The 23806-nt window shown below is 44.1% G+C and overlaps 1 protein-coding gene across 1 annotated transcript in view; it reads right to left on the bottom strand.

The window, feature by feature from the left end:
- Positions 1–23806, bottom strand: part of CACNA2D2 (calcium voltage-gated channel auxiliary subunit alpha2delta 2) — a 442652-nt gene that overhangs the window by 292287 nt on the left and 126559 nt on the right. The gene's annotated exons all lie outside the window — the stretch shown is intronic.

Genomic DNA, 23806 nt, shown 5'->3' with positions numbered 1-23806 from the left:
GTGTGTGTGTGTGTGTGTGTGTGTGTGTGTGTGTGTGTGTGTGTGTGAGAGAGAGAGAGAGAGAGAGAGAGAGAGAGAGAGAGGAAAGAGAGAGGTGTAATTGTGTGCACAAGTACTTGAACAGTCAGATTAGCTGAATAAGATTGACTGCATGTGTTGAGTGTGATATTGGTCACAGTTGTGGTTTTCTATGAATATGTATGTGTGTAGGTGTGAAAAAGAGAATTCCCACTAAGTTTCTGTGGATAAGTGTGAGAACGTGATTGGGACACTCTGCTTGAGGCAGAAGACCTAGGGTTTGAGTCAGGGCTAGAACGTCTGCTGGTTGGGATGTTTTGCTTTTGTTTTTTGACCTGGAGTAAGTCCTTTTTCTGAATCTCTAGAGTCTATAAAAGGAAGACACCTGTGCTGTCTTCCTCACAGGGTGAGCAAAATGCCATAGAAATGGGGTAGGTTCAGATGCTCTTGGGAGAGTCTGGGCAAAGATCCATGTTGATAGGCATGTGTGAATGTGAGACTCTATGCTGTCATGGTAGAGTCTTGGATGGGGCTACCCAGGGTCTTACTCAGTCAGGCCCAGGGTGACTGAATTTAAATACATAGCATGCCTTCTAATTCCAGATCTGAAGCAGAAAATGCCCAATTGCCTAGAATCTTGGCCTTTGGTGGAGGAGGAGGGAAGTAGGGAGTGATGTTGGGGAAGAAGAAACTCTGTAAACACAAACTGGGCTCTCCACAGCTTCCTGTCCCCTTCTGCTCTCCTCTACCCCCCAATTCCCCTGCCCCCCATTACCACTCTCCTTTACCTCTAGCTGCTCCCCCTAATTCTCACCAGATGCATAAATTCATAAATGTCAATAGAACAATTTATTTTCTTCTCTGCCCTGGGCTAGATGAATTATTCTTCAGCTAACACTAAAAATAAACCCCTCATTTCCCAACAGCCAGACACCTTTAAGTGGGTAATTTTTAAAGGCCTCCAGCACTTAGTGAGCCCAGATCCCATAGGCAAATAGAAGCCTCTGGTTACACGCAATTCTGGAGGCAGAAGGTGAACCAGGAAAACTCAGACCTTGAAAGAAGCACGCATGAAACCATGAATCCCGGAGGCCCTCTTTAGACCCTCCTTCCCCCTTCCCAGTTCCTTATGTGAACAGCCTGACCTCCCAGAACATTGAGAGTCCTGAGGGGGCTACACCTTGCCACACACCCTCAATCTACAATCATGAAACTGGCATCTTGTAGAGGATATAACTCTAGGCTGAAAATCAGGAGACCTGGGGTCTAGCTGGAGCTCTGCCACTAACTTGCTCTGTTCTCTGGGGCTCAGTTTCTTGGTCTATAAAATGGGGGGGGGGCGGATTGGACTCTAAGGTCCAGCTCTGCTCTAAATCCTACAATCTCATGGTCTAATAAATTGACTGGCAATAAGGCATAAATGAAGGATAACAGGTCCCAGGGGGATTTGAATTTTTAAGAGAATAAGGCCTGGAATGAAGATGTAATGTTGGATTTGTCAGGTACTTTGGCTGGCCGAGATGTTTTGAGTCAGAAAGACTTTCAGATCACACCTTAGTAGCTGGCAGTCTCCCTATACCCACCTCCTATGCATTTATTGAAAGCCAGTAAAAGATCTGAGTGCATTTTTCACAACAACCCTGTGAGGAAAGTAGTATGAGTGTCTCCATCTTAAGGATGAGGAAACCAAGATTCGGAGAAATAAGTCACTTACTCCAGGTTGAAAACCAAAAATAACTCAATTAGTAGATGTTGGAACTATGTCCTGAACCTGTAGGGCTTTTGCCTCCAGAAGAGCCAGCTGCTCAAAGTGTCCACAGGCCAGTCTAGCAGGATCTCATCCTCCCTCTCACTTCTCTCATCTGGGAACCCCTGACCCAGAGGTTGGTACTGATGGCTAGAGCTGAGGAGGAGGAGGAGAGGAAGAGCATCAAAGGAAGTGACAGGCCCAGATGGGTAAGGAATAGGAAGCTAGAGAGAAGACCTGGGGAGAAAAAAGATAGAGCTTTAGAAAAACATCTTTTTCTAGGCCTCTCGATGTTGATGGAGACAAGGGGAGTTCTTCCTGTCATTTCCATCATCTCCATTAGTCCAGGCCTGGATTAATAATCCCCTTCTAATGGGTTTTCTAGTCTCTGCTCTCTCCCATTCAAGCTTTCCTTCACACAAATGTGAGAGTGATTTTTCTCATGCCCAGATTCAGCCATGTAATTTTTCTGCTCAAAAATCTTCATTGGGTTCTTCACTGTTTACTTAATAAAGGTCAAATACCTCAGCCTGGTATTCAAGGTCCTCTAGAATCTGGCTGTTTTCTAAATTATTTTTTTCTCTCTGCTCCCTAATATGTTCTCTGAACTCCAAATCTGATTGAACAACTTGTTTTCTGAACCATTCTGTGCTTTCCTATCTCCATACCTTTGCTGACCCAAAGCCACACCCCTTCAGTGATGTCTTCTCCCTCCTTTCCCCATTTCTGTCTATGGAAATTGTTCTCATCCTTCAAGGCTCAGGTACTTCCTCTTCCTTGAAGCCTTCTTTGAATCTTCCCAACTGAAAATAGTCCTCCCTCCTCCTCTGCACCCTACACCGCCCCCCTCTACGTACTGACTTAAATTCTATTTTGTATTCTAGTCATGTGGATGTGTACATGTCTTAACCCCCTACTAGACCACAAGACTATAGGATTAGAAGATTTGGATTAGATTATTTATTTATTTATTTACCTAACATATACTATAGGTTTAAAGCTAGAAGGGGCCTTAGAGGCCATTGAATTTTATTTTACAGGTTAAGTGACTTGCTCAGTGTCACGTGGAAAGGGAATGTGAGGTAGGATCTAAATCTAGGTCTTTCTGAATCCAAGTCCAGCGCCCTATCCACTGTAGAATACTGCTGTGGACTCACCAAAGGCAGGGACTGGGTCTTCTCCACCTAATTCTCCCTCCAGATGAACACTGGACCTGCTCATTGTAGGTACTCAGTGAACACTGGATTACATTGGGGTGGCTAGAGCTGTAGGCTAAGTTCTACTCAGCTGAACTCAACAAATATTGATTAAGGACCTACTATGTATGTACAAGTGCAGGGGGCGGGGAGAGGGGGCTGAGGATATGGACACTAATCCTAAGAGGGGGCTCCTTTCAATCCTTTACTAGGTGAAAACACATGATTACTAACAAATATGGTAGAGTGGAAGAGTGGGACATGGTTGAGGTCAGAAGCTGGGGCTTTAGGGTGGCCGGGTAGCACAGCGAGTTAGAGCACCGGCCCTAGTGTTGGGATGACCTGGGATCGAATCCGGGTTCAGACACTTAGCATCCACCCAGAAACACCTGGCCATGTAACCTTGAGCAAGTTACTTAACCCCAATTGCTTAGGGGCGGCCAGGTGGCTCAGTGAGTAAGAGCACAGGCCCCAGAGTCAGGATGACCTGGGATAGATTCCGGGTTCAGATACTTAGCACCACATCCAGAAATAACTGGACGTGTAACCTTGAGCAAGTTACTTAACCCCAATTGCTTTAAAAAAAAAAAAAGAAGCTGGGGCTTTGAATCTAAGATCTACCACTGACTGACTTATTGTTGGTGGGCAAATCCTGATACCACTCTGAATTTCCTCATCTGTACAAGGATGGGTGTGGATCTGTAAGGTGCTGAGGAGCTCCAAATCCCACCTTCCTAAGCTAGGTCTTGGGAGGCCTATAACGATAGATAAGGTGGGGGGAAGAGGGGAGGGAGAAAAGAAAAGGGGGGCAGAGTATGACTAGCTCCCGGGGCAAGCAGCCTTAAATGTGTTCACAAATACACCATGGGAGCCGGGGGATTGGGGTTCTTATTCCTAGGATCTAATTTAAAGATGGAAGAGAGCTCAGATGTCATTTAGCCCAACTCCCTCATTTTATATATAAAGAAAGCAAAATGTGGGAAGTAAGGTCACACAGTCAGTAAGGGTCAGAGTCAGGATCTGAATGCAGGTCCTTTCACTTCAGCTCCAGCACTCTCCCCTATACTGCCAGTGATTTCATCCTGCCCACTCTCCCCTCCATTAATTCATGTGCCATCAGTGATGACAAGAATGTACTACTTTCCTAACTGATGCCTATTAGGGATGGCCAGATGGTGCAGTAGGTAGAGCCCTTGGCCTGGAGTCAGGAAACCTGAGTTCAAATCTGGCCTCAGACATTTACTAGCTGTGTGATCCTGGGCAAGAAACTGAACTTTAGTTGCTTTGACTGTACTATAAAAAAGGGAATAATAATCATACCCACCTACCTCCCAGGGTTGTTAGGAGGATCAAATGAAGATAATATTCAGAAATAACAGCACACAGTACCTGGTACACAGTAAGTACTTAATAAATGCTTATTTCCTTCCTGTTGAAATATTTCTCTTCTGTTTTTCCCTAATCTTCAAGGTTCAACTCAAGTATCCCCTGCCTGTGAAGCCTTCCTTGACTACCCATCTGAAAGAGATCTCTCCCTCTTCCAATTTTCCCAGAGCAATTTGTCTGGATTTTTCCTTTGTCTCCCTCACTCCATATTCTCTCCCATTACACTTATTTTTAATTCCTTATTAGACTGTCAGCTCCCTGAGAGTATGGTCTGTGTCTTGTCTTTTTTCATCTTTCTCTCCCTAGCACCCAGAACACATTAGGCTCTTAATAGTTTGCTGAATTGAATTCAATTGACTTCAGGATGTTCTCAGGAAATGAGAACTAACTGTCACGATAGAAAGCCCAAGGTAAATTGCTCAAAGCATATCTTACCGCATTATGAGCAGAATAGAAATGATTTGGATTAACTGCTGTGATGATCCCCACCAGATGAAAAACAAAATGCTTCGGTGATGTCAACCTGATGGGACCCAGCTTAATTTCCTCAGGGACCTAAGTAGTCAGTGGACTCTCTAACTTGATTGAGGCCTAACTTGGTGCAGAGGGCAGTGGGTATTTGATCTGGGGTCAGAAGACCTGGGCTCAAACCCCAGCACTGCCACTGAATGCCTGCGCACCCTTAGACATTACACAACCTCTAAAGTCCCTTCTCATTCCAAAGTCTGTGATTCTAATATCTTGTGATTTAAAACTCTGACCAATACTGAGCTAGAAGGACTAATTGTACTCCTTAAACTTTCTGTTACCATCAGCTTTTCCTGGCTTTGAAATCTGTTTATATCCCAGCCCTCCTTCGTCCTTTCTCAAGCTGAAGCCCCAACAAGCTTAGGAAGGGTAAAGTTTAGAACAGGGGTTCTAAATGTGGCCCCACCCCTGATTTAGACTATATAGACTCAGCACTGGATAAAGAGTTATTAAACACTTACTGAGTGCAGAACACAATGCTGCATGCCGGGGTAAATTGAAAGTTTATAGCGGACACTTTCTGCCTTCATAGAATCCAAAGTCAGATATATGGGGGTAAGATACAAACTCAAACATCCGATATGATAGAAGTGCTTTAGATAGATACAAACCAAGTGCTTTGTGTGCTCCAAGGAGAAGTTGTTACTAACAGGAAGGCTCAGGGTAGGCTCCCTGGGGGAGGTGACATTTAAGCTGGACGGGACAGAGGAAGGCCATTCCAGAGGGAAAAGTATGAGCAAAGGTTGGGGAATAATGAATGTTTAAAGGGACTGGGGTGGGGAAAGATTTCAGACAGGGAGACCCATCAGCAGGCTATTGCAATAATGCTGATATAAGGTGACCAGGGCCTGCATTAGGGGGTGGCTGCGTCATAAGAGAGAAGGGCATATATTCAAGAGATGTTGCGGAGGTGTAATCAGCAGTTTGGCTGAAGTGTATTGCAAATGAAAAGTGTAAGAAATTGTAGTGCTCAAAAAAAGATCATATAGGGGCAGCTAGATGGCGTAGTGGATAGAGCACTGGTTGTGGAGTCAGGAGGACCTGAGTTCAAATGTGGCCTCTGACATGTATTAGCTGTGTGATCCTGGGCAAGTCACTTAACCCCAACTGCCTTAAAAAAAAAATCAGAGGGCTGAAAAGTTACCTGACTAGTGAATCAACCAGTTGATCTGTACTAAGCTTTCCCACAGAACCTTGTGAGGAATTGGTCATTGAGGCTTCATGATGGAATCAGGAGCCTCTCCCTAGCTACAAGCTTCTTCCTTGTCTCCCCATCTTGGAGAGGTATCATCACCTTCTGCCCTTCTCCATTGTATTCCAGCTGGCCTGCTATCTGTGCCCTGTACACATTCATCTCCCGTCTCCAGGGCTTTTGTGCACATGATTCCTGTATGTGTCATGCCATTTCCTCTTAGAATCCCTAGCTTCCTTTAAAGTACAGCTTAGGTACTGTAGCTGAGAACCTGAAATTCCCAAGTACCAGATTCTTGCATCAGGCCTTTCCTCTTCTCCCTAGCGATTATCACCCCCTTTGTCCTCCTGAAATTATCTTTTTATGACTGGCATGTCTATTTTGGATTTAGTCACGAGTTTATCTGTTGTACTCCTCTAGCAGAATGTAAGCTTCTGGAGGGTAGAGACCACTACCTTTTTTTGGGTCTTTGTATAGCAAATGATCATAGGATCATAGATTTTAAAGCTCGAAGGGGCCTTGGAGACATTGGAGGCAACCTCTTCATTTTACAGATGAGGAAATAGGGGCTTGGAGTTAAGTGACTTGCTCAATGCCTTGTAACATGGTAGGTGATTAGGAAATGTTTGCTGAATTGACTTGAAATCGAATTACTGTCTTCCTCTGCTGGTTTAATGATGGGTTTATAATCAGCAATGAACTACCTGATTTCATTAGTGTGGTTAGCTCTCCACACTTTAGGAGAGAGTTTTCATCAGTTCATGGGATCACGAAATTGGAAATGAAGCTCATCTATCCGAGTCCCTCATTTCACAGATGAGGAAACTGAGGCCCTGAGAGGGCAGTGACCTGTCTGAAACCACATGTGGAGCACATGGTAAAGGAGGGATTTAAACACAAGCCCTCTAGCTCCCAATCCAGTGTTTTCACTAGACCATGTAGGGCTCAAGCCTTGTGGGGTTTTAAAATAAGCACCCATTCACCAGCCTTCAGGGCTGGCCAGGGGCTGGGGGCTCTGTCTCTCTGAACTTCACTAGGCTGGTCCTCAGCTTCAGTACCCTTGATTTGCAACCTGAAGACCTGACTCAGGTCCTGGCTAAGTCATTTTCTACCTGGTAATGTCAGACAGGTCACTTTTAATCTCTCTAGGCCTTAATTTACTCATCTGCAGAATGACTAAATGACCTCTAATTTCCCTTCCATCTGTGGAACCAATGATGCTATGTATGACTGAGTCAGAATCTTCTGCCTCCCAATCTTTCCAGATTGTTAAGACTTGTGTTTCTTTGGCCTTTGAGGACCCAGAGCCACCTCCATACCAGCATTGAGTAAAGCCTTAGTATCCTGGGCCCAACAGATATGATTGCTACAGACAATACCCCACTCCAAAATTCACACACACATGCACACACAAAACCCCTCTTCCATTTCAGATCTAAGCCCTGTGTTCCCATTACACAGAGTGAACTCTGAGCCCCCCAGGGCCTGACTAGCTGGTGGGTAAGTCCCTCCATACCTCATACTCTACTCTGTCTAGGCCACCTCATTCCAGCTCAAACTTTCTGGGAACGTCTTCATCCTCCGAGGCCCCAGAGACAGAAACCCCACACTTCCACTCATTGCCTACAAGCCTCAGCTATTTCAGATGAGCTGCTAATTCTTCTGGGACCGCTCAGTCATGAAATTGAAGCATGAGACAATGTGTGTTTAAAGGAATGGCTCCTGAATGCTAAGGAGACTGGCTAGGCCCTCTATTGCCTATCCCCCTCCCCCTCATCCCTGTCCCCAGCTCCCCAGCCTTGTGCCTCTGCCCCAAACCAGGAACCCTAGAGCAGAAGCTGGAATTGGGGGCTGAAAAGAGACAAGGTGTTCTATCTACGCACTGAGAGTTCATTTACAGCAGCTGTAGCCAAATATTGTACTTGACTCTAAGCTTGTTTTATTTTTTAAAGAAAGGGCTTTTTAAAAGTAGAAGAGGCTGTTGGAACATTAAGGCTGATTATTATTTTAAAAATACACACTCCTCACATTTCCGCCTCCGTGTCTTTGTTCAGGGTTTGGAACGCCCTCCTCGCTCCAATCCGCCTATTCTGATTCGACCTGTCTTTTAAGTCCCACCTTCTCTGAGAAGCTTCCCCACCACCCCAGGCCACCCTTCTGCCTTTCTCTCCTCCACATTCCTACAGCATTGGACTATCTTGTCACTCATATGACAATGCTTTGTGACATCTCACAGTATGGATGTATATATGTATTTATATAATAATGCATTTCTATATATGCTATATATCAGTGTGTATACATATATGCATACATATGCATGCACATACATACGTGTGTACATGTGCAATATGCATATATACACATACATGTGTATACATGTATATGTGTGGATATAGACATAGATATAGGCAAAGCTATCTTCCATCAACGAGCTCCTTGAAGGTAGGGCTTGGGTCAGCTTTTTTCCAGTGTTGTGTAGTTAAAAGAACCCCAGATTTAGTGTAAGAGCACTAGGGTTTAAGTTCAGTGACCTGCTGCTTAATATCTGTGTGATCCTGGGCAATTGTTTTCTCCTCTTTGGGCCTGTTTCCTAATACGTAAAATGAGAAGGTTAGACTGGATGAGCTCTAAGGTCCCTCCCATAGTACAATGGAAAAGGGCCTTGGGCTTCATGTCAGAGGACCTGGGCTATCACTATTCCTGCCTTCGTGGTTATAGGCCTGTCATTCAGCTATTGGCCTTATTATCTATAATATGAAGTGAGTACAATAAATGACCTCTAAATTCTCTTCCAGATTTTATCTATGACCTTTCAACTCCTTAGATCTATTTCTTCCTTTGTCATTTCCCGCTCCCCCCTTCTTTCTCTTCTCTCCCCCAGAAAGATGCTGCTCCTGGAGGGTGAAGAGGCCCATGAGAATTGAGAGATGTTGGTTGGAGTGGAAGGCCTGGGCTGGGCTTTATTTTCTTAAAAAACCCAGCAACCCAACCCCTGAAGTTAATATGGCCCTGCAGCTGGGTGAGAATTCTATATCAGCTGTTTTCAGGAAGGGCTGGGGAATCTGGGAGCTGGAATGTGAATGAGGCACTTATGGCCTGAGCTCAGCAAACCACTTGAGTTACAAGAGTACCGATCCATCTCCCTCTGCCCTCGCCTGGGAAGCTACATGTGGATGCAGCTGGGGTCTTGGCCAGAGCTGGATGGGGCAGGGAAGCCAGGCACCTTCTGGGGGCAGCTCCAAGCTCTGGACGCTTGGCCAGCATTTTGGCAAAGAAAGGAGGAAAAAAAATTCATCTGCTGATAAACTCTGCCCTGAGCTGCTGAATTCTGAGACCTGGACGTCTGGCTGGGAAGGATGTGGATTTTGGCTGGGGACACAAAGATTTTTCTGACCCCGGGCAAGTCACTTAACCTCCGTTTACCTCATTTTCTTCAATTGTAAAGTGGGGATTCACAATATCACCACCTCAAGGGTCGCTGTAAGGCTCAAATAAGAGAGTATTTGTAAAATGCTTAGCATGGTGCCTAACACACATGTCTCCTCCCCCTGCCTCCTTCCCCAAATTACCTTGTATTTCTCTAATGTGTATTCTGCATATATTTATTAATGTCCATGTCACACCATTTCATTGTTGTCTGTTACTCTCGTGCCTAACAAGGTAACTTGGCACATAGCAGGCATACAATAAGTGCCCCTTGATTAACTGATGAAGTTCACACTACAGGCATATACCTCAAGAGAGGTGAATTCATTTTTTACAAACTGCTCTTCATTGACAACAGGAGTCTCATCTCTAAATAGAAGTCCAGATTTAAAACCTCTATGGTATCACCCCACTGTATTTCAGTCTTAGTTCTCCTTTACTCACTTGCATGAAATGTCCCTACCATTGGCTGGACTGATCTATTTTCTGTTCACCAAACACATCTCTCATATTTCCAGCCTCTGCACCTTTGCTCAGTAATTTTCTTCCCCCTGGAATGCCCTTTCCACTATTCTCTGCATTTAAGGCCCAGCACAGATTTTCCCATACCTATGGATGCCAAAAGAAGGAGTTACCAGATGACTTCCATGGTCCCTTCCGGCTCTTTCTCTGTCTATCTATTTATTGATCCCAAGTCTTTGCTACTATACACCCATCCACTGGGGCAGCAGGGCAGGTAGAGTCACAGGGCACAAGTTGGAATTCCAGCTCTGCCACTTACACTACCCATGTGACTTTGGCCAGATCTCAACCTCTTCGGACCTCAGTTTCCTCAACTGTTAAATAAGGCCTTTAAGATCCATCCCTTCCAGGCCTAATTCTTTGGTCCTTCATGGTCCTACAGCATTCACCTGTACCGCCTATTGGGCATTACCTGGCATAGTTATTTCTCTTTTAATGTATATCTGGCATCTTCCCTTTTAGATTATAAGCTCCTTGAGGGCATGGTCTTTATCTTTGTATCTCTCACTGTCTAGTAAAGTTCCTTACCTAAGGGAGAACATCAGAACTGGAAAAGGTTTTGGAGATGATTTTATCTGATCCCTTACTTTTATAGGTGAGATGTCATTATTGTTCAGTCATTTCAGTCATGTCTGACTCTTCATGATTCCATTTGGAATGGTGTATGGTAAATAAACTCAAGATGGCAGCCAACCCCCTCACCCCCCCCCCACACTATCCTACCCATAAATCGTGATTTTAAAATAAAAGGTGATTTTAAGTAGAAGCTGGGTGATCCCTCATGAGGATATGCCCAAGAGGGATTCATACTTCAGGCTGGATCAGATGCCATCTAACGAAGGCCCCTTCCAGCTCTTAAATTCTACTGTCCTTGTGGACTGGCTGATTTAATGAGTCACTGAAGATTTCTTTTAAATAGACCAGGGTGATTAAAATAGGATTCAGTTTACACAAAATTAGGGAGCAGGAAAATGCCTATTACGTAAGGCAAGGTCTACATTCAGAAGGAAACTTGGAAGCAGGAATATCCCTGAAAAGACTTAAATATGTAAAACAGCCTGTCTTCCCCCCCCATGCCCCACCCCTTCTCTCCCATCCCCCTTCTCCCCTGAGCCCTATACTCTATGTCTGTCTGTCTCTCCTTCCCTATCTCCTCCTCCTTCCACCCCCACCGCCATCTTCTCCCATTGAGCAGCTCTGGCTAGTTTTGATAAAGTTGTGTTTGAGATCATCTTCATGTAAACAGTGGGGCAGCCAAGGGGGAGGAAGAGTGAGCAGGGGTGACCGCTCCGTGTTTGCCTGCTTCTATCAGGAGCTGGAGCAGTTGGACTTGGGCAGCCTGGCGCCTGCCCACACTGCTCAGCTCTGATAAAGCCCCTGAGCTTGACAACCTTTTACAATTAGGTGTCACTGTGCATTCAGAAAAGATGTGACCCCACTTGTCAGAACAGAATGGGGCGGCATGGGCCTTACATGACCTTACAAAGAAATGTCAGCAGTGTCTCCTCTGAATTCTGTGTACCATCTGCTCCTTCGCAGGGGGCTCACACAGACCCTATGCTGAGACCCAAGTTCTTGAGACACAAGGATGTTTGACAAAGCCTGAGTATCCTAGGAATTTAAAGATGAATAGACTTTGGAGATATTTTGGTTTGGCTCCCTCATTTAAGAAAGGTGAAAATGGAGTCTCAGAGAGGGGCAGTGACTTAGCCACATTTCATAAAGAACATTACAAATCTGATCTTTTTTTTTTTTTCTTTCCAGTAAAGCATTCTATCTCTCAGGTGAGGGCAGGAGTGACTAATAAGAAGACCTGAGTTCAAATTTGACCTCTGACACTTACTTAGCTGTATCAGTTAACTTGTGTCTGGCTTAGTTTCCTCTTCTGTAAAATGAGAATAATAAAAACACTTACCTATCAGGGTGACGGTAAGGATAAAATGACCATGTGAAAATGATGATCATTTGATCATGAAAATGTTTGAGTGGAATTGGAAGAGATCTTAGAGAAAAGAGAAGGAACGGATCTGAAGGCTGGACAAATACCCTGCAGTGACCTTTCGACAAGAAATATCCTCTGGGATAATTCCTTGGTCAGGGGCAAATTATGTGATGAGACTGGAGTAGTACCAAGAGTCTGTCAACAGATATATACCTTCCTTGTGACCTATGGAAAAGATCATGGCGCAGGGGAAGTCCTCTTGGACACCTGGTTTCTTGTCTCAGGTCTGCTGCTGACCAGCTGGGCAATATCTCAATGCCATCCTCAGGGTGCATAGGCTTGGGGCTGCCACCGTCCTTTCTTTCTACTCCTCAGATCTCTGCTTCAGCTTGGTTGGCTATCTCCCCTTATAATCCTTTTTGTCCTACTTTGTTGTCAAATTTCCAGGTCCCCCTTCTCCAGGAAATTAACCTGGAGTCACAACACCTAACCCAATGCCTGCTACAAAGTAGGTACTTAATAAAAGCTTGTTGAAGTCATTCCTCAGTTGATAAATGGTCAAACGATATGAACAGGCAGTTTTCAGAGGAAGAAATTAAACCTAGCCATAGTTACATGAAAAAAATGCTCTAAATCACTATTGATTAGAGAAATGCAAATCAAAATAACTCTGAGGTACCACATGACATCTATCAGAGTGACTAACATGGCAAAACAGGAAAATGATAAGTGTTGGAGATGATGGGGGAAGGTTGGAACACTATTTCATTCTCGGTGGAGCTGTGAGCTGATCCAACCATTCTGAAGAGCAATTTGGAACTATGCCCAAAGGGTTGTAAAGATGTGCATACCCTTTGACCCAGCGATACCACTTCTGGGGCTGTAACCCAAAGAGATCATAAAACGGGTAAAGGACCCACATGTACAAAAATATTTATAGCAGCCCTTTTGTGGTGGCTGAGAACTGAAAATTGAGGGGACACCCATCAATTGAGGAATGTATTCAATGAATGTAATGTGATACTATTGTGTTATAAGAAATAATGAGCAGGCAGACTTCAGAGAAACCTGGAAAGAGTTATATGAACTGATGCTGAAGGAGAGCATTGTACACAGTAACAGCCACAGTGTGCAAGGACTGATTTTGATAGACTTATCCCTTCTCAGCAATGCAAGGACCTAAAACAATCCCAAAGAACACATGATGGAAAATGCCAGCCATCCAGAGAAAGAACTATAGAATTGGAATGCAGATTTTCTTTTTTGTTTCTCATGGGTTTTCCCATTCTTTATAATTTTTCTATGCAACATGACTAATGTGGAAATGTATTTAATAGAAATGTTATGTGTAGAGCCCTTATTAGATTGCAAGCTCTCTTGAGGATGGAGGGGGAGAAAATTTAAAATTTATGGAAGTGATTGATGAAAAATACAAATAAATAATTTAATTTTAAAAAATCCTTGCTGACTTTACCTGCGTTCTAATCTTGACTCTAAAACTTGCTAGCTTGATCTTAAACATCAAAGGTTAACCTAGCTAAGTTTGGAGAGGCTGGCTATCACCAGGCTAGCCAAAATATAACCAAGTTTTCAGCCCACAATAACTCTTGGAAGACTGTCAAGGAAGGGCCTCAGTCAGCATCAGTGAAAGGCATATTAAAAGATATTATTAGAATTTCTTGGTTCTGAATTAGAGTAGAGAGAGAGCACAAGATGTGTCTCTCACTCCAATAAGGGGCTACTGGAGAATAGGAAAAAGTCTTCTTTAAAAAAAATCTTTTCCCCTTTCCCCTCCAGTACCCCATAAAGCCCTTATCCTACAAGTAAGTGTGATATCCTGTCTGTGATAAATATTAGCAACTCACATCATCAGTAGGGACCCATTGGCAGACAAAGGGATCTCTAAGTGCTGGATTATGAGCACACAGCAATCACACCTCTCCTCTATTTCTCTAATCCTGTCTTTTGCCTATATCAGCCAAAAACGCCTGGTTGCTGAGCAGGGAAAGATCCTGGGGGAGGGAGGAAAGGGGGGCTCTTCCCTGCTAGTAAACAAGGAAAATTAGCATCGTTATTTTTATTATTGCCTGCTAATAGAATAAGAAGATATAATAACGTGGTACAGAGCTGAGAACATAATCAAAGGATTTGGGGACATTGTTATTGCTGGGAATGATAATGGTGGATTTTGAAATGGAGCCCAGTGGGCCGGGAAGATCCCCGGATGGCATGAATGTGCTTTTCTGCTTTATGCAAGTGGGCTTGATATCAACTCCCTTCCCAAATATTTTAGACATCAATAATAAAAGCAGGAATTTGCCTTCCCCACAGCCAACCTCAGAATGCAGGGTATAAGGGTTTTACTTCTGTCCACAGTCATGGCATATAGGCCAATGGTGGCACTGAGTGATTGACATTAGTCCAAGTAGCTTCTGACACAGATGCCAATTGGGCCTGCTCCCAGCAGCCCCGTTTCCATGTCTGGGTGCAGATTCAGCACCTTCCCTACCATGCGGAATGGGTGCCTAGCTCTGAAGACTGAGTCTCTAGATGGCATCAGAATGGGAAAAGATTCCAAGGAAACACAGAATAACAGATCGCTGGGTTTTAGAACTATAAGGGCTCTTTGAGATCTTCATTTTACAGAGGAGGAAAACTGAGGCCCAGTGGGGAAAGTGACTGCTCCAAAGTCACACAGCTAGCTGGGGCAAAGCCAGGCCTCACATTCAGGTCCAGGGCTCTTCCCACATATTCAAATGCCATCCTCAGGCTGCAGGGTTTCATAGCTTCCACATTCCTTTCTCTAAGGTCTCTTACAGATCTAAACTCCATGGTTCTATTATTTCTTATTTCCTTGGAATCTTTCCCAATCCTGGCACCATCCAGAGTCTCAGTCTTCAGGGGTAGGTGCACATCCCCCCTTTTCCTTCCTTAAGCCAAACTTTTAGGTTCCCTTCCTCTAGGAAATGAACCTGAAGTCAGAACCCTTACCCCAGTGCCTTGTGTGTGTGTGTGTGTGTGTGTGTGTGTGTGTACACGAGATTATGTATACTGCTTAATAAACACTTACTGACTTGAGTTGACTTGGGTTCTTATCCTAGCTCTAAAACTTGCTAGCTGGGAAATCACAAGTAAGTCACATCAACTCTCTACAGTGAAGAGGCCAGACATGCTCCTTGGGTATAGAAAGACAGCATAATAGAGACCTAGGTTCAAAGCCTGATTCTGACTTGTCATAAGAAACTATGGATGTGAGGAATTCTAAGAAATGTGGGAAGACTGGCACGAGTTCATGCAGAGTGAAGTGAGGGAGGCCAGAAGAACAGTGTACATAATGATGACAGTAATAGTGATGAAAAGAATGCTGAAAGCAAACAGCACTGAGTAACTGTAATGACTGACCTGGGCTCTGGAGGACAGATTATGGAACGCTCTCCTTTTGGTGGGGAGGGGAGCACTGCAGGTGCAGAACACTGTTCCCATCTTCAGATGAGGTCACTAAGATTGTTTTTGCTTAACTGCTTTTCTTTGTTATGAGTGAAGGTTCTTGGTCAGGGGGAGGAGTGGAAATAATATAGACAGAAATTATTGAAATGGAAAAAACAAAAACTTTTTGAAAATCCCTAGCTGTTACTAGTTGTGTAATATTGGTTACTTCACCTCTCTGGACCTCAGTTCCCTGCAGTGAATAATGAGTGGGTTTCTGGCTTTCAGTCCTACCTGCCTGGATTTGTATCTTTTAAACTCAGACTTTGCATATGGCTGTGGAAGCTTCTATAGTCATTCCGTGAATACTCTGTGAAGACCAGCGGAACCGCCAGGCCCTCCGGCAGATACCTCGTCCATCCAAGCTCCTTGCCCTCTGCTGCTACCATCACCACCACATGTTCAAGTGTCCCTGGGAAAGCTGCTCTACATGACCAAAAGCCTGGTGTGATTGGCTCGTCACAAGCAAATAATAGTTTTTGCTGAATTCAGCTGGAGCCAATCAGGAGGCAATCAGGCAGACAAGAGGCCTGATGGGCTGCCCTGGCTCAGAGCTCCTAGCTGGGTTTCTCCTTTGTTAACACTCCTGGACTCTGACTCAGACATGTAGGGCTTCCTTCGCTCCACGGCAGCCAATCAGAGGCAGCATTTGCCTTTCTCTCTTCATCAAGATGTGAGTGGGAGGCTGAGCTTTAGGAAAACCAAAGCCAGGGGATATCAGGATCGGGATGAGCTGGGGAAAGGGGAACAGTGTGGTGGTTAGCCCGCACTTATGGAGTAACTGCTGCATACTTCTAAGCCCTCGGCATGGCCCCATCCTTGTGGATCCCACAACTGCTCACCTCTCTGTTACTGTTTTGCAGGACTTTAGGTGAGTAAGTCCTTCTGGGCCTCAGTTTCCCCATCTGTTAAACGAGGCTGTATTAGTCTCTAAAGGTCCATCCAGATGTGAGATAATGTGATCTTAGACTAAAGAATACAGCATGGTAGGGACATAATAAGGGAGCTGAGGCAGGAGGCAGAAGTAAGTCACAATGAGATAAGCAGAAAAGAGAGATGACTCTGGGTCACACCCCTCCCCAGAGGCATATCTAGGGTGTATAGACAGGGCTTTGCCACATGGCACTGAAATTTAGAGGGAGTCAAAAAATACTTATATTCCTTTAGCATTATAGAAATACCTGAACTTAGTACCTGCCTAGAAAGAATAATTAATTAAAATAGGAAGCTACCAGATGGGTTGCTACTCCTTCCTCAAGATGAGTTCCTCCCTGGACCAGGTCACCTGGCTCTACACCAACCCCAATACAGTCTCCTTAGCATCAGCCCTGCCAAGTATCTTGGGGTCTCTACTCATGGGGACCTGTCATCCTAATGTCCTTTCTAACTCCCACAGGCCCTTGTGATTCAGAATTTCTCCACCCCCTCCCCAAGCTGAATTCATATCTAAAAGTTGATTTAAGGGCTATTTTATGATGCTTACCCTGGGAGAATTTTGTAAAGATTGCCCCAGTATACAAATTGCTGGTTATGAGTCTGACACCTCCCCCACCCTCCCACCTCCAATAAAAAATTACCCAACAGAAACCCCAGACTGACTGACCTCTGTAACCTGGAAGTCAGCTAGGAGAATATGGGCTTCTAGGGTAAATACCCAATGGAAATGCTTTCATAAAACATTTTTATCTCCTCCTCTCTCCCATTCCTCTGGCCCAGGTCCACACGCACCTCACCTGCCAGGCTGGGCAGCCCCTCTATGCAGGAGAATTACACCACCTCTTCCCAGGGAGAGTGCTCCCTCCTCCCCCCAATCAGACTGAGGAAATGCAATTTTTCAATCTCTTAACTGTGCAAACACTAATACTGCAGAAGCTAATTTTACAGAGTTCCACTCTGAGAACTCGTCTTTGTCCCAGAATTCCTCAGCTTGGGGAGATTAGCAGTTTAGAGATTGGAAAAAATAAGTTATTTTAAAATTCAGCATAAAACATATACTCCCTCCTTTCGTCTCCCCCTGCTTCCCCCCTCCTCCCTGTTTCTCTCTCCCTCTCTCTCTTTCCTTCTCTCTTTCAGACTCAATGAGCTAAAAAAATGTTTTTTGATTGGAAAGGAGCCTCTTACAAGAGAGGAAGAGAGGGGAAACTAGAGTGGGGTGAGGGTGCCACGAATAACAAGAATAATTGAAAGGCTGGAAGGAGGAAGCATCGTCATTCTGCTATCCTGAAAAATCTTGGCTTCTCTCTAGTCTTTCTTTCCCCTTCCCTGTTCATAATTCTTAGCCCAATCTGAATCCGGGGCTGTTTGTAACCCACATTGTGTTGGCCTGTCTTACCTCCCAGGAGGAGGGAGAAAGAAAAGGCCATTTTTCTCTCCATCTGGAGGACAATATTGCCTCCCAAATTCTGGTCCTGCATGCAGGCAGAGGGATCTCAGGGCCTCATCCAGGCCCAATCCTGCACAGAATAAACGCTTAATAAATGTTTGTGCAGTGAATGAATGCAATCATAGCTTTTAGAGACTTTAAAAACCAACTAGTTCAACGCCAACGAGGATGGGAGAGAGAAAGCAGTATGTCCAAGGTCACCAGTAATAATTGTTAGAATTCAAATTTGAATGCAGATCTTCTAATTGCAAAGCTAATGCCTCACACATATCAGGGTTGCTTCCTCCAGGAAGCCTTCTTCGATATCATAGTAATCTTCCCCCCATCTTTGGAGCTCAAACAATCTTCCCCATATTACCATAAGCTTCTAATGTATCAATTGTCACCACTGGGGGCAGGGGCAACCTATTTCCTGTCTCTCCTCTATACCTACAATATAATTTAGAATAGGAGTGGACATATGGCAGAGAGGCTAGGGGCTTAGTAAAGACAACCAACTAGGATCATAAATAGAATTATTAAATAAGTACTATATTAAAATTAATCAATATTCATTAATACATTAATAAATAGAATTTATTCTTATAAATAGAATAACTAGAATAAGAAGGGGGCCTTAAACATTATCTATTCTAACCCCCTCTTTTACAGAAGAAACCAAGACTCAGGTAAGGGAATTTGCCTAAGGTCACTTGGCAGGTAGGAAAAGTAAAGAAGTAAGGGGAAAAAACCCATTTATTAAGTTCCCACCATGTGCCCTGCACTGTGCAAAATGTTTGATAAATATCTCATTTGATCCTTACAAGAATCCTGGGAGATTATCCCCAACTGACAGATTTTTAAAAAGTCATTATCATTCCTATTTCATATTGGAGGAAACTGAGGTGAATAGCTTTATTTAAATGACCTGCCCAGAATCCCACAGCTAGTCAGCATCTGAGGCTAAAATTAAAGCCAGATCTTTCTGACTTCAGCTCCAGGGCTCTGTCCATACCACAGAGTAGAGGTGGAGGTGATAGTCCAGCCCACATCTTCTGAACTCCGGCATATACTTTTTACACTAATCATTCATGCTTATGACTTCATTGTGATATTGGAAGAGGAAAGAAGACATATTTCAGAGATAAAAAGAGACATGTATGATGGGCAGTACAGTCAGACAATATGCATTTGTTAAGCACCTACTACGTGTAAGGCATTGTGCTAAGCACTGAGGTTACAAAGAAAGTCAAAAAAGGGTTAGTCAGTTCTAGTTTTCCAGGAGCTTGGCATCTATTGTAGAGGGGCTCTCCCCTACCTCCAACACACACATACATGCTATCTGGCACACATATACCCCATGTATTGGTATACACACAGAGATATGCACAGTCATTCCAATCCAATAAGCATTTATTAAACACCCATCATGCTCAAGGCCCTCATAACCTCTTGATTAGATTACTGCCTTTTAACTGGTCTCCCTAACTAAGGTCTTTCCCCATTCCACTTTATCATGTACTCAGCTGCCAAGTTCCGACTATATCAGAACCCCCCCCACCCATTCCCTAGTGACTCCTTATTGCCTCCAGTATCACCTATCAATTCCTCCATTGGCATTTAAAGCATTTCATAACCTCACCCCCTCCTACCCTTTCCAGTCCAGATCCACATGAAGTCCCATGAACATGTCTTCTTTTCCTTGGACTATGGTTTCTTTGAAGACTCAGCTTAAACTGCACATTCTTCACTTGACCTCTCCTGGTCAACCCTAGCTGCTAACACCTTCCCCTTTCAAGTCACCCTTCCTCCCCAATCTGGGGGAGCTGGTGGAGCAGAGGATAGTGGGCTGGGGCCAGAGTTCAAATACAGTCCTGGATAAGCTTAGCTTTGTGACTCTGGGCAAATCACTTAACCTCTATTTGCCTTAGTTTCCTCAACTGTAAAATGGGAATCATAATAATACCTACCTCAAAGGGATTGAATGAGATAATATTTATAAAGTTCTTAGCACCTGCTCAACACATAGTAGGTACTTAATAAATGCTTAATCCCTTCTACTCTATATTTTGTACCTAGTTATTTACTTCTTTGTTCTCCCATTAAACTGTACACTCCTTGAGGGCAGAGATTTTAAAAAAAAATTTCTGACCTTTCTTTGTATCCCCAGCTCTTAGTATAGAACCTGGCACTAAGTAAGCATTTAATTAATGCTTGTTGACTGAATGACCCAAAGATAGTTCCTGACCTCAAAAACCTTGCATTCTACTGGGAGTCAAACAACAACACCAGCCACAAAATAATATCAGTTCACATGTATACAGTGCTTTAAGGTTTGCTTTACAACATGCTTTACCTATGTGATTTCATTGAGCCTCACAACACCCTTGTCAGATAAATGTTATTATCATGCCCATTTTGTAGATGAGTAAACTGAACCTCAGAGATGTCAAATGACTCACCCAGGGTCAAATAGCTAATAAGTATCTGAGGCAGGATTAATGGGATAGGAGGTAGGGTCTTTCTGACTCTAAGTGCAGCATTCTATTCTGTATACCCTCCAACCTATCAACAAGGGTGTATGTACATCGTAATAGAAAAAGAGAGAGGACTGCCAAGCAAGGGATCAGGAAAGGCTTCTCCTAGGAGAGGGCATATGAGCCCTTCCCCTGATCAAGTGACATCTACGGGCTGACTTTAGCCTGAGTTCATTACACTTGTTTATCCTTATTTAGTCCAGAACAGACGAATAGCATAATAGCTCTGGCTTTCTGGATGCTGAGAACTCAGAAACATCCTAATGAAAAATAAATGTATTTACAAGGAGATGTCAAAACAGCCCAAGAAGAGTCAAAGTAATTCAGCTGTACAGGGATGGGGACTTTTATTTCATCCTCTTGCATGGTCCACGGGCTGCTCTGGCAACGTGGAAAGATAAAATATTTTTTAAAAAACGACACTTTGATGATGCATGGTTATGCAAGACAAGGAATAATTAGAAAATAAATGACTTTTTTTTAAACACAGAGTTATAAATGTTGCGCCAATCAGATTAGTGAGGAGTAGGGCCAAGACTGCGTTCCGTCACAGTGAGGATTTGCTACCATCTGAAACTTTGAGGGAGAAGATGGAAATCTGTCCCGAGTCTAAAATCACCTCCCAGCTTAAAAAATACTCCAAATCAATAGAGTCTCTAGAATTTTTTGCGGGCCTCATTTGGCAGCTTCCAGAAAAGCAAAGAGATATAAGGTTTTCTCAGGTTCCTCACCAATAGCACTTTGGTCTATAAATAGCTTAATCTCCTTGAAAGCAAAGAAAAAAAAGGAGAGAGACAGGGAGAGAAAGAAAAAAAGACTAAAGCCACAGGCTCCCTCTGCAAGTCCTGATCCATTCCACTCTCTCTCCTAGGCACTTTTCTCTGGTGAGAGAGACAGCATCTGCCTGTGTCCCCCTCTCTCAAAGCACTGACTTGGGACTTGACCTAGGAAATGTCGAAGTGAACACAAAATGGGGCTGAAGGCAGTGGAAAGTGACAAGAAAGCTGAATTTCTGTCTCAGCTCTGTCACTCACTCACTAGATGACCTTGGGTTGAGAGGCCCAGGACATAGGTGTGAATCCTGGTTCTTCTCTTAACTGTCTGCTGTGAGCTGGAGCTGCCATTTTACTAGGGACCCTCCTTCCTCCATCAAATAAGCAGACTGGACATGATGAGTTTAAGACAAGATGAGTTTAAGTTGGAAATGCAAGACTGGAAGTCAGCAGAAAGGTGAGAACTGAGTAAGTAGATTGAAGAATCATTAGCACAGATGTGATAATAGAATCCATAGGAACTGATGAGATCACTCAGTGATAAAGAGGGAGATGAGGAGAGGGCCTCAACCCAGCCTTATGGGACATTCATAGTTAGCAGGTGTGACCTAGATGAAGACCCAGCAAAGGTGCTTGAATAGAGTCCTCTTAAGGGTGGATGAAGAACCAGAAGCACGGGCGTCCCTAAAATCTAGGGAGAAGAGAGGATGAAAGAGAAGAGGGTGATTGACAGTGTCCAAGGCTTCGGAGAGGATAAGAAGGAGGACTGGGAAAAGGCCATTGGATTTGTCAATTAAGAGATCACTGGTAACTTTGGACAGGGCAGTTTCAGTGGAATGATGAGGTCAGAGGCCACTCTATAGAAAGTTAGAAAGAGAGGAGGAGGAGAGGAAGCAGATGCACTTATGAGAGCCGGCTTTCTCAAGATGAGACACAAAAGACAGGAGAGATACGGGACGATAATGGGGAGGGAAGGATCAAGTGAAGGTTTTTGAGGATGGAGAAGACAGTGAGGAACTGATAAACATCTATGGTGTGCCAGCCCTGTGCCAACCTTCTCTGGGAGAGACTGAAGTATCCAGATGATCCCTGCCTTCAGGAAGCTCTTGCTGACAGAGCAGACCAGGATCAGCCATCAGTGCACGGGTCAGACTCCCAGCACAACAGCAGTTGTAGAGGGAGAAAACAGGAAAGGACCCCGGAAAGCTTTCTTGAGGAAGAGTAAGATTCAGAGAAGCAGAAGCAGGAAGGAATTCTAGGCCAAAGTGTAAGAGATAAGAAGGAGTCCTTCCAACCTGGGACCACTGGGGAGACAGGCCAGACTTGAGGATGGCTTAGTTGAGATTGTATTTCTCTTCTTAGCAGTAATGAGAGGTTCCTTTATGTTCCTACTCCTGCCTGGGCCAAGACTTGGAATTCTATCTTAGATACTTAACTGTCTGTGTTACCCTGAGACAAGTCATCTACCCTTTCTGAGCCCCACTTTAACAGCACCTAGCCCTCCCAGTGTTGCTGGGATAAGGTAAGCAAATGAGATAAGGTAAGCAAAGTCACATTGAAAATGAATGTAAATGCAAATCTCAGTCCATCAATAAGCATTTATTAAGCACCTACTGTATGCTAGGCACTAAGTTAAACACTGGGGGGATAAAGGAAGACAAATGACAGTCCCTGCCTTCAGGGAGCTCAGAGTCTAATGGAGGGATTCAATATTCAACCAACTTAGCACAAACAAGCTACAAATTGGAAATAAGTACAATATCACTGTGAGTGATGGCTATTGTTACTGTTGATATTGTTCTTTCTTTTCCCTGGTCCTTCTCACTTTGCTGTTCCGAATCTCTCATTTGGTCACATCAGGGGAAGGGGGAAGGAAAGGAGTAGCATTTACCTAGCTAGCACCTTAAATATTATGATCCTCACAATAGCCCTGGGAGGGTGGTGCTATTATTAGCTTCATTTTACAGTTAAGGAAACTGAGGCAGACAGGGGAAGTGACTTGCCCAGGGTTACACAGACAGTAAACGTCTATGGCAGAATTTGAACTAGGGTCTTCCTGACTCCAGACTTGGGCCCTCCCCCTGCAGTCCTATTTCCAAGCTCACAGATTATTGTTTGTCCTTCATTCTCAAAGAGGACAGTGACTAAATACTGGGGGACAGAAGAATCACCCTGAAGGACCTTGTTCTCGTCTATCTTTTCCAGGCATCTTTTCCAAGTCAGCAGTCTTCTCTCTCGTTGTGGAAGCCCTTTTGGGAACATGCACTTTTTGCTTTCAGAATCAGGCTGGATTATGCAAACAGGGATCCTCACTGTAGCACTATGTCTCTGGGTGTACGGCACATCTCTATTTTAGCCTTGGCAAGCACCACTCATCAGCGATGAGCTTTCCAAGTTCCCACAGCACGAAGGAGGCCAGCGATATTCTCCCCATTGCACAGTGGGGAAAACATAAGGAACGAGGGCACCTTCCCATCCAGCAGAGGCAGGGCTGCCCTCTGAGGCTGGTGACTCTTGTCTGTGGTTCGAGACGTTTGAGCATTTGTTTAGTAATAGTGTTCCATGCCATAGAAAAAATACAAGGTTTATGGATAGGGTAAAGGTCCTGACTTCATGAAGTTCACAGACTGTTAGGACCACACACACACACACACACACACACACACACACACACACACACACACACAC

Source organism: Petaurus breviceps, unplaced genomic scaffold (assembly GCF_028583685.1).
Source record: "Petaurus breviceps papuanus isolate PSGF00001 unplaced genomic scaffold, PetGlider_PUasm1.0 227, whole genome shotgun sequence".
NCBI classification, from domain to species: Eukaryota; Metazoa; Chordata; class Mammalia; order Diprotodontia; family Petauridae; genus Petaurus; species Petaurus breviceps.
Note: the sequence above shows the minus strand (reverse complement) of the source record. Positions and strands in the feature narration are given on the sequence as shown.